An 11,740-nucleotide genomic window follows, 5' to 3' on the forward strand; every position below is an offset into this window, starting at 1 on the left:
GAGGTTTGCATTGGCCCACTTCTCAAGACTGAGCAGCTCCCCCTGAAGGGCATCCCTTCCCTCCAGCGTGTCGACTGTGCCACACAGCTTAGAGTCATCAGCAAACGTGCTGAGAGTGCACTCAATCTACCGTCCACGTCACTGACAAATATATTAAATAACACCGGCCCCCATAAATACTCCTGAGGGACACGACTCATTACTGATCTCCACTTGGGCATGAAGTGTGGGTTTGAGTCTTTATAACCTCATCTCCCCACAGGATTTTCTACTGTTTTTGCTTAAGTACTTCAGTAGCAATTGGAATGTATGTGCTGGGCTGGCCCCACAGCAGTGCCCAGAGAAGGCTGCTGCAGGGCTCTGGGCACGGCCACCACAGCCCCAGCCCTTAGGAGGGCACATCAGCTCCTGGGGGCACAGAGGGCTCAGCCCCACAGATGGGACATCTGAGGCACAAGCCAGCCCCTGGGAGGCCTGCAGCCCCTCTGTGCCATCCCTGGGGGTCTTCAGGCAGCTCCTCCTGCTCCAGGGCCAGAGCAGCCGGGCCCGAGCTGCTTCAGACAGAAAGGGTTTGCTGGTCCATATGGACTTCCTTTCTCAGCTGAGATCGGGTCTCAAAGAGGCTGTAGCTTCATTCAGTTTGCTTAAATATGCGGAGAGTCTGGGGATAGCTTCTGCTGAGAGGCAAAACCCCGCTCTCAACAGAAGGGATGAGGAGCGAAATGTGAGATGTGTTCAACCGATTCGTGTCAATGTGGAGCAATGCTAGGGCCACATGATAAAATGTGACTTTCTGTCTTATACATCCTCGTGTAACCAGGAGGCTAAGAAAATAGGGATGGTTACTGTATGTATGTAGTTCTTGTGTTTGGTGATTGTGATAAATGATTGAGTCTCAAATAGAATTCCAATTAAAGTTAGCAATTTATTAGAGGAATAAAGGCAAGCAAACAGCGCTGTGTGTGCCGGTACTCTCTGCTTTCACCAAAATGCACACCCCACAGTTCCCATTTTGGGCTTATATCCCCTCTACTAATGCATATTCATTGGTGGGCGTGTCCTCCTTCAAGCATGCCTTCTTCTTCTGGAATCTTCTCCTCGAACCTTCTTGACCCCGCCCCCCCCCCCTCCCCCCAGTCTTTTGCCTAGCAACAACACTGCTCCAGGCTGTTCCTGTCAGGTGACTATTGCAGAACACAAGGACTATATACATACATTAACCACCAAATGCAAAAACCATATACATACATTGATCACCAAACACAATAACTATATACAAGCATTAACCATCTCCATTTCTCCAATCTTGTGGTTATACAAGGATATATAGGATAAGACAGTCACATTCTATCACGTGGCCCTAGCATTGCTCTACATTGACACAAATCAGATGAACATACCTCACATTCCCCATTTCCTTTTTTGTGGTATTGATTCGTGTTCTCCTTTCCAATTGAGTCAGTATTTGCCAAATTGGTTCCAATTTTGTATCTTCTTTTGTTTTTAGTATCATTAAGGAATGGGTTTTCCCTTCCCCTGGTTCTGGGTCAACAGATACCCAGATATTTGCATTCCTTGTATAACAGAGTGTATCAGTCTGGTAAAACAGGGTATTAAACATGGAATTATTAACAATCCTCCACATATTCCCAATACAACTATCCCGATACTAGTGAGCCAACCACTACCCATAAAGTTCCCCCATACTTCTCTTAAATTAATTTCATTCCAAGTGTGAACTGGGACATGTGCAATTTTCTTCATTTCTTTTACAAGTTCATTCACAGCTTTTACTTCAACATCTATCTCTAAACAGCAATTGCTAAGGTTAATTTTTCCGCAGACTCCTCCTTCCTGTGCTAGTAAATAATCCAAAGCTAAATGATTTTGATACAAAGCAGTTCTCATTTTTTTGCAATTAACCCAAGTGCATCTCTGGTTTTATTTACAACTATTTCTACTACAGCTTGTAACCTAATTATTCTATTTAGCATGTATATTGGGGTTCTATAGCCCCAGGATCCATCTTCTGCCCATGTAGCTGGATCATAATAGGGTATGATTCTCTCAGGAGGCCATTCGTTATCTTTCCAATTCCCAATTTGTAGGTTTCATTTATGGCGCCTTTCTCTGATCTCATCAGCTTCGGTATACACTGGGATTCCTAATTGCTCTCCCCGATTTATGGGTAACAGGAAAAAACTGGGTCGTATAGTTCCTAATACACAGGATCCTGTCCAATTTTCTGGCAAATATGCATAAGCTAGTTTGCCACAAATCCAATAATATCCCTCAGGAGTTGGCCAGCCATTTGGTATGTTTGTTCCATTAGTCCAATTTCTAAATTGATTATTTATTTCCAATGGGCTTCCCCACTTATCCCAGCTATTTTGAGTTTCATTCCAGAGGTAACCTCCTTCACACTCCAGGTTACCTACTGGTCTTCCTTCGCTTTTTAGATTTTGCCAACAACTCCTTCCAATTGTACAAATAGTGGGAGCACCCACTGTTGTTTCCTATTACCCTTTCCCATTGCTTTCCACACTTGGGGATCGCTTATGTTGCTCTCCATAGCTTCCCATGGCCATCGTTCACCTTGATTTGTTCCACCACAAACATAGCAATTAGTTATGTTCAATGATTTAGCAATATTTTCAGCCAGATTTACAAATAGGTTTTTAGCAACTGTGGGGATTTCATATGTTATTCCTGTTTCCATTTTGTCATAGAATGAATTGAATAACAGCTTATGTTGCACTATCTCTCTTGCCCTTTCCTTTATTTTAATTTTGATAATTACACCCGGGTCTTGTCCCTTTCCGTATATTTTAAGTCCCATCTTTGCACCCAATTTCCAGCTTTCTAAATTATAAAGGGTTATATTTACAGGGTTACAAGTTTGGTCTGTACAACTGGGGAAGCTTTTCCATTTTCAATCTTGGCTTCTAATCCTATTCCTGGACATTGCTGAGGCCATCCCCAACTGGGATCCGAGCTCCAACAAGCACAACCCCAATCTGAGGACCCACAGCAATGATAAGACCTGTCCCATGGATCATCTCTTACCCGATCAGTGTAACACATAGAAGCCACTTTCCCCCCCTTTCTAGGACAAATGTACTTGGGCTGGTTACTATAGTATCTCCTCCAACTCAAGCTTCCACAATTAGTATATGGATTGTCATCTATGGTATCATAGGCATCAAAGGCTATCGACACCGAGGTATTCAAAGTGGTTACAACTTCACTAATTCCAATTAGTTTGCTTCCTTTCGAATCTATCTTCATTTCTACCCATTATTGATAAGGGAGTTATTTTGGATCATAGCATACAGTCCTGTCACCTTCTCTGCACAGAGCATATTGTATTAGGTTAAAAATGCAACTTCCTATTTTTTGCCCTTTACATTTGTAGATTGTATGATACACCAATGTTTGGGAGCTCCACCATCCTTTTCTAGTAGTTGTTACACATTGACTGCAGTTGTTTGTCGTAGCTTGGGCCAAGAAACTGACCCCAAATAGGACTAGAAGAGGTCCGGTAAGGGTCATGGTGATCGGCAGTCACAGCCCAAAGGGGTTGCAGCCCTTGGCAGACTTTTCTGGCTGCAGCACCGGTTCCCTATCCGGCCTTGCCCTCTTCCCTAAGGGTGTGCTTTCAGAATTAGCTCCTTTTGTAATTTACAGTCTGTGTCCAAAAACTCTATCTGTACTGTGGATAACACTTAACTGATCCCTGTTATTTACAAATCCCCTCCCTTAATAAATATCCATTTAGGAGTTTCCCCGTTTTCCAATTTTACAGGAGTAATTACAATAAAATTCCCACAGCAACTTAGCTTATATTCTGTGACGAAAGTTCTTTCAAGTCCATCTGATGGTTAGTTTAGTTTCTCCTGGTTCAGATGTTACTTTCCACTCTCTCACTGGACCTTTCACTCGTGACACATGCATCCATCCTTTTTCCGCAGTTCTTACAGCTGTTTCTGTGGTTAATAAAACAAGAAAGGGCCCTTCCCAGAGGGGAGATAGATTTTCTTCTTTCCATGTTTTTATTAGAACCCTATCTCCTGGTTTCAGCTGGTGAATTGTGAATCCTAAAGGTGGTGTTTGAGCCATCATCCCTATTTCTCTTAGTTCCTTTAATCTCTTACCAATGGTAATTATGTATTTTTGGATACTAGAATCCTCAACTACGTTGTTCCCAAGGGGCATATCCCTTGAAAATAAGGCATGCCATATACCATTTCATATGGTGATAATCCAGTCTCACATAGCACTCTACCAGCTACTGGGAGGAAAATTATTTTATCCTAACTAAACCAAGACAGCTTCTAAAACAAAGAAGGGAGAGTAGGGGTGTGAACCCTAGGAAAAGGTAGGTAAAGTATGCTATGTTCTTAAATTTTTTAAATCGATGGACGGAAGGTCCTTGCATCTGTCTGTGCAGGAGAAAAAGCAACAGACAGATCTAGGAGACAGATCTGGGAGCAACTCAGTTAGAGAAAGAGCACAAGTCATGGAAAAATAAATAAATAAATGAAAATAAAAAATTACAGCACCAATTACTGGGAAGGGCCCTACACTCTAATAACTTGGGGGCCGAGGTTGTGCTTGTCTTTTAACAGAAGCCGGCCCTAGATGGGTGTCAGCACCATGAGTCTGTCTGGCCGTCTCATCATCTGCCTTAACATGATCACAGCACCCTCCTCTGTGGTTTGGACTCCAGCTCAAACAAAAAACAACGTCTGGGAGTGTTCGGCTGGCATATGCAGGACCCACAGACAAGGACTCCAGGAGCTGGAGGGGCAGCCAGAGCCCCCCCGCCTGGGCAGCACTCAGTACCTGCCTCTCCCAGGGATGGGGTTACAAAGTTCGTTCAAGATAGAATTAGTATGCCTGGTAGTTTTTCTCTGTGTTTTAATTTGTGTTAATCGTGCTTTCTTAATTTGTGTTAATCGTGCTTTTTTATGTTAAAGAAGGGGGAGATGTGGGAGTGTGGCCATGGGGGTCGACAAGCCCCATGGCTGGTGATAACATCAGGAATGTCAAGAGTTTGGAGGAGGGAACAAAGAGGGGTGATTCAGGAAATGCCTTGCTGTTTTGGGTTGCTTGTTCTCCGGAAGGGTGGCAAAAATGTTATGAGAACACTCAATAGCTAGGTATGGGATAATCCAGTCCATTGATTCTGATCAGGGCACACACTTTACTTCTAAAATAATAAAATTATTATGTCAATCATTAGGCTTTCAGTGGGAATACCACACTCCGTGGCACACACAAAGCTCGGAGAAAGTAGAAAGAATGAATCAAACAATAAAACAACAATTGGCTAAGTTAGTGATCGAGACAAATGCCCTGGACGAAATGCTTACCATTGGCACTTTTAAACATTAGAACTAAATCACACACTGAGACTGGATTATCACCATGTGAAATGTTATATGGCATGCCTTATTCTCAAGGGATGCCCTTAGGGAACAATGGAGCTGAGGATCGTAGTATCCAGAAGTATATAATTACCATTGGTAGAAGATTAAAAGAGCTAAGAGAAACTGGGATGATGGCTCAGACACCACCTTTAGGATTTGCGATTCACTAGTTAAAACCAGGAGATAGGGTTCTAATAAAAACATGGAAAGAAGAAAGCTTATCTCCCCTCTGGGAAGGACCTTTTCTTGTTTTATTAAAAAGAAAATAGCCGATATTTATTAACTGTTTTCTATTAACAAGGAAACAGCTGTGAGAACTGCTGAAAAAGGATGGACACGTGTCGTGAGTAAAAGGTCCAGTGGAAGAGTAGAAAGTAACATCGGAACCCGGAGAAACTAAACTATCAGATGGACTTGAAGAAGCCTTCATCAGAGTATAAGCTAAGTAGCTGTGGGAAGTTTATTGTAATTACTCCTTTATTGTAATGACTCCAAATTTATTGTAATTATTCCTGTAAAATTAGTAAACAAAGAACCTCTTGAATAGATAACTATTAAGGGAAGAGATTTATCAGTAACAGGGATCAGTTAAGTGTTATCCCCTGAAGGTACCGAGAAGGTACATCTGCAGTGTACACCCCTTTAAGATTAGGGAAGAGGGCAAGACCGGATAGGGAACTGGTGCTGCAGCTGGGAAGGTCTGCCAAGGGCTGCAACCCCTTCGGGCTGTGACCGCCGAGCACTATGGCCCTTACCGGACCTCTCCTAGTCCTACTTGGGGTGAGTTTCTTGGCCCAAGCTACAGCCAACAACTGCAGTCAACTACTAGAAAAGGATGCTTGAGCTCCCAGACATTGGTGTATCAACACCTTGGTGATGAAAGGTTGTTATTTTTGTAACTGTGTTTTCCTTTCACTGTTTGCAATCTCTCCCTTCACCTTCATCTTCTTTCCTTCTTCTGGGCAAGGCAGAAAGAGGATTTGCAGAAGAAGAAACTGAGCTACCCTCTGGTTACACAGTGGCTTTGTCATCTACAAATTTTCAGACAGTTTAATCCATCTTTGCTTATTGCAGTTATCTTAAAATTTGTCCATTCACAAACACGCCTATTCAAGCACGTAGACCAGGCTAGCCAAAACCTCTGCCCCACTTCTGGGCAAAGAAAACCCTCAGCACCCAACCTGGCGACTGACCCCACTGCACTGGCACAACCCTCTGCCCCGTAGCTGCAGCCTTCAGCTGCAAGCTCGGGTTCGTGCCAGGTTTGCTGTGCGGGCCAGGAAGGCTGCCACGGCCACGCTCCACAGGAGAGGCCAGACGTGGAGCAAAGCACCTCAGGGGCTGGGTACCTTCATACCTGGAACTTAAACCCTGACATACAGGCGAGGGAAATGTTTTCTTCAAAAAGCAAAAAAACAAGCAAACAACATCTGCCTTCCACAGGCCGCACCGTGGGATATGGTGGTGCTCTGCGGGTTCAAGAAGGAAGTGAAGGACATCAAGTAACAGGTTGCATGAGAAGGTACCGAGAATGAGACAGGTCTTAGAAACAAACAAACAAAACAACTTGCAAAAACCATGGCAACATTGTTCTGTGAGCACTGTGGCATCGCAGGTCACCCAGAACAGGTAGGTCAGCGTGCCCTCCCCGGAGAACAACCCACAGCAGAGCAGGCTGACCAAACTGATTTCCTTCTGACGTGTAACATTTGATTTGCCAGGGTCATGTAAAAGTCATGTAATTTCTCCTCCACTCAGGCAAATACGTTTAAAGATGCTTTTGTGATCTCCAAATCAACCTCATGGTCTCTTGCTCTACTCTTAACCACCAACAGGGAGATACCAGGAGGATGAAATCGCTACCTGCATTGCAAACTAACAACCCATTTCATGTACACATTTTATTTATTCCCTCTCCAGCTGACTAGAATGTGAAGACTGAAGTCATTTTGATCTAAAATGTCCAGACAGTAAATGTGAAGATAATTGCTTTGAAATTGTTTCTCAGAAGGAAAAAAGTCAATTATGATCTTGCCTGTGCATAATATACACAATGTTTCTGCCCTTTTGAAGATGCACTGAGTCATATTTTCTACAAAGTTGTCTTAGTTGTCTTTCCTTTCTGGTAACGACACCAGCAACTACATAGAATTCTCTTACATTGATTAGAGTATGATTTTTTGTTCAGAGTATTGCTGGTATTTTGTTAACAGCTTCTCAGAAGCATACTCATTTATTATTTTGGAAAATTCATGAAATCTCATGCAAAGCCTACTCCAAAATCAGTACATCCAATTAATTTCTATCCAGATGGCAAGAGCCAACTTTTGCCTCTTTTGTTGAAAGTCAAGGTTTTCAGCACTTGACGAGTTCTATTTGCAGACCCCAAATGTCTAGTCTCCAAATTCTAGAAATCCCATTTAGTTTTTCTGTCTGTGTTTTTAATGCTTTATATAAAAAGATGGTCCACAGGGTAACTAAATATTGCATTGTAGAGACACTGTATGTGCGAGCTGACTCCTGACTGCATCAGGCCTGATCAAGTTTAGTCTGTCCATTGGTGAGAGCGAATAAATGGATAAACTCGTTGCAGTCCTGGTTAACGGAGATCCCTGAATAGTTCTGCACCTATTCCTTGAGCATTTCTTCCTAGCATTGCTCCCAACAGAGCTGATAGATTTATTTGCATTGGTAAAATAAAGGCAGGAAAACTAGCACCAGCCTAAAAGCAGAGCGGCTAGGGGACTGGAAATTGCGCTAGCCCTCTGGTGTCTGCCTTCTGTTATCTTCTCCTTCAGGGATCTTTAAGGAGCCTGGATGCATTGGTCTCTCTGGCAGGTCTCAGGAGTCCTAGACAAATGGAATTCTGTGGCCATCACATCTTTAATTGTCATGCTTTCATTGTGGAAAGCTCCTCCAGAAAGAAAGAGTCTTGTTTTTATAGCTATTTAGCAACTACAGACATTGTTCCTAATCTTCTTTATTCTAAGGGAAAAAAAAATCACCAACAGAGTAGCATACCCTATACATACACATCAATGGGACCTAAGACAGCTTTATAGAGCCTTGTGCCATCTCCTTAGATTTGTGGTGGGATGAACTCTAGGAAATGGCATTCAGGTGGTGAAGAAGAGTTTCTGGAAAAACATGTTTCTGACATATGTCAAGCTGAAGCTGAGTCCACGCAAGATGAGTTTCTGGAAGAAGGTGAAAATGTTCTTCAAGAACAGACAAATAGCAATGGAAGAGCATTTTCTGGGATAGACAGTGAGAGAAGTGGGGGAGGTGTTGATCTGACTGAACCTGATGCTGAAAAGGAGAGCGCCAAGCTTCCTGGACATTCAGCACTAAGATGGGAACCTCTAAATTCTGAAGAGCAAACTTGAAATGCTAAGTGAAAAGTCCAACAGGTCATTTAGCACCTTCTTCTCGCTGAGGAGGATTAGCTTTAGCCTTCGGTTTCACTCTATTTTTTCTGTTACAGCTCTCAAAAATCATCACCTGGTTTATTCCGTGGTAGGGATGCGCAAAAAGGCATGTGTGTTCCACACCCCTACCCTCCAGAAACTCCCCCCCTTTGTTGTGCACTTCTAAACACCCCCCTGTTTTGCAGCCCTACCCCCAGAAACAGCCCCCTCTCCCCCACGTTGCGCACCCGTAACCCCAGAAACATCCCCCCCCCCCCCCCCCCCCAACAAAAACAGTGGTCAAATAAATTATGTTTTTCTATTAGTTCCATTGTCCTAACAGTTCGGACACTTCTGGATGGCATAGACAACAGAGGGGAGAATGTGGTAATCGGAACCACCAACAGACTAGGTTCTATAGATCCTGCTTTACAGAGACCAGGACACTTTGACAGAGAGTTCCTCTTCAACTTGCCAAATAAAGAGGTGAGAACTTCAATTCAACGTTCATGCTAATGTGGCAAAGTCCAACTTTATAGAAAAAACAAATCTCCAAGATGAACAAAAGAGTGCTATGTGGAGACACTGTTTTGTACCGTGGAGGGCAAATCTGGTACTGAATACGAATGCTCAAGATGATACCACCAAGTAGTTAGTTCTATAATCAATTCTTTGATTCCCAAAGTTGTTCCCGTTTGCTTAATTCTTTAATCCATGTAGGCGCTTTCATCTTGCCATTGTGTTTTTGGTCTTAGTACTTCCTTTATGAGTGGATAGGGGACGTATTTGCATGTGCTTGTTCCCCGGATCAGCGGTAGTAGTTTGAGTCATAATTTATTCCGTGCTGATGTTGCTCCTCTAATTATGCAAGCCAAGGCCACGTGTTTCTGGAGGTGCTGTTTTTTTGATTCTAAAGTTTGTTTTTTCAAACGGTACCTAACTGCAAAGCAGCAATCACTGACGTTCTTTTATTGTAGGAGGCACTTTCCAGTAATGAGCAGCATAAATGTGCAGTTCAAAAGCTACACTTCAAGATGGGTGGATCCAAAGTAACATGTGGAATAGGAGACTTATGCCGTAGTGTTGCAGTGTAAGATGTGTTTCCTAACCAGAATTGGCAACATGACTATTTTTTCTCCCCTGTTACCCTTTTCGCTAGTGCTTTTTGTTTGATTGTGTTTTTTTTTTGTTTGTTTGTTTTGTCTTAGTTTCTAATTTTTATGGGGCAGTGACTTTAGGTGGAAAGAAGGGAGAAGCCAAGTATTTTTCAGTGAAGACGAGAACAATTGTCTCTGTATTTGTCAAAAGAGATGGTTTTGCAGGTGCAGGGTACTTCATTGAGACTGTATTCTAGATGAAGAGGAAACTGACTGAAGAAATGGGTGTCATTTCAGATTCTTGGACACTTCAGATGACTCCTACTGGACATTCTCAGGTAGACCAGCAACAGGTGAGTGTTGAGAACACTGTGGAAGTTTCTACAGAGCCAGACATTGGAGTTATTGTGGATCACCCTGAGCTCAAAGTCTATCTAATTTCAACTTTTTTTTTTTTTTTTTAAATATTCAGATAGGAGCTCTTGTGACCAGGCCAATTGCAAATGAAGTCAGTTGTTAACCAATGCCAACGAAAACAATGACGTGGAAGGACATAGAGATTGTGAAGTACTGAACCTAGAATGCAGTGTGACTGTTTAGTGTCCACACCTGGTGTAGATTTCTGTAGGCTACCGTTTGCTTTTGGTCAGCTGTAGTTTAGGAGACAGATGCTTTGCCTAATGTTGAAAGTAAAAGGCCTTGTTGAATTTTCAAATAGCGCACTGACGACCTGCTAGTACTATTGGTTATGAATGTTGTTTTAACAATTGGTATGATGGGTTTGAGGGCTTTTATTTGGGGCTTTTTTTAATTTATTTTTTTGCACGCTTTGATGTATTAGGAACAGGAAAAGGATCTTTATTTCTTGCAGTGATGATTTTAAACCTGAAGTTAGCAGGTTGACATAAAGTAGCTAGCCACGGTTAAGCGACTACGGAAATTGCTTCAAAATGCAGTATTAGAATTTCCCATGCATGCTATTGCAGTGTAATAAGGGTTTGCCAATCGCCCACGGGAGGGACGTGGTTATCCTAGGCTCCAGCAGGGGAAATGGGTAAGAGTGGCCCTAGGTACGTGAGGAAAAATGTTCCTTTGCATGAGTTGGAGAGGGCAGAAGTAAGGACCATGTTGCGGGGAGAGCAGAATGAGGGAAATTAGCAATTAGAATGAGGAAATGAGAACTGGGGAAAATTGCTAGGAGTCGTGGAGGTTGGCCCAAAGCAGATAAGGGCTGCTGTGTGTGTGCTGCATGAATCCTGAGTGGGGGGAATATGAGCAGCTAAGAATCCCCTTTGGTAAAGGGGCTTGTCACCACTACTTTAGTCACATCCTTAAGCTGTGACCTCATTTGTAGAGGCGCTACTAACTTTTTAAAGCTGTCTTCCTAAGGAAGCAGATAGCAGGTTTCTCTGTTGTTCATGTCTGCCCGTATATCCGGGAAAGCCGTAGAGGTTTTTCAGAGAGTCAGCCAGGTAAACGTGAAGAAGTTGTTGGCTTGTTGTTGTTGTTTGCTCCTCTGGCCTAGAACTTGATGAAGAGATGATCAGTGTGCAGCCATCCATATGGCAGCAGTTAGGTACAGTTCCACATGGCACCTCGACCTTTCTCAGATCTTCCTTTTCTGTTTCCTGCAGCTGAAAGCGCTCTGGGTGTGTTTTGTGTGTTTGATCTGCATGTTGTATAGACTGAAGTTGCGGGCAATCCTCAAGTTTTGTGCTAGGTGGTCTGAGGGAGGCAGAAGCAGACTTTGATGCTAAGGTGCTAAGCAGCAGTGTGTCCAGGGGGCAGTAGTATTTCCATTTGG

The 11,740-nt window shown here is 43.0% G+C and overlaps 1 long non-coding RNA gene across 1 annotated transcript; it reads left to right on the forward strand.

Moving 5' to 3' along the window:
• The first annotated feature begins 9,132 nt into the window (after window positions 1-9,132).
• Window positions 9,133-11,403, forward strand: LOC118159405. Its single transcript, XR_004747107.1, has 3 exons — window positions 9,133-9,325; window positions 10,234-10,289; window positions 10,413-11,403. It is a non-coding gene; the product is annotated as an uncharacterized LOC118159405 (long non-coding RNA).
• The last annotated feature ends 337 nt before the right edge of the window (window positions 11,404-11,740 follow it).

The sequence above is a fragment of the Oxyura jamaicensis genome, unplaced genomic scaffold (genome assembly GCF_011077185.1).
Source record: "Oxyura jamaicensis isolate SHBP4307 breed ruddy duck unplaced genomic scaffold, BPBGC_Ojam_1.0 oxyUn_random_OJ70158, whole genome shotgun sequence".
NCBI lineage: Eukaryota > Metazoa > Chordata > Aves > Anseriformes > Anatidae > Oxyura > Oxyura jamaicensis.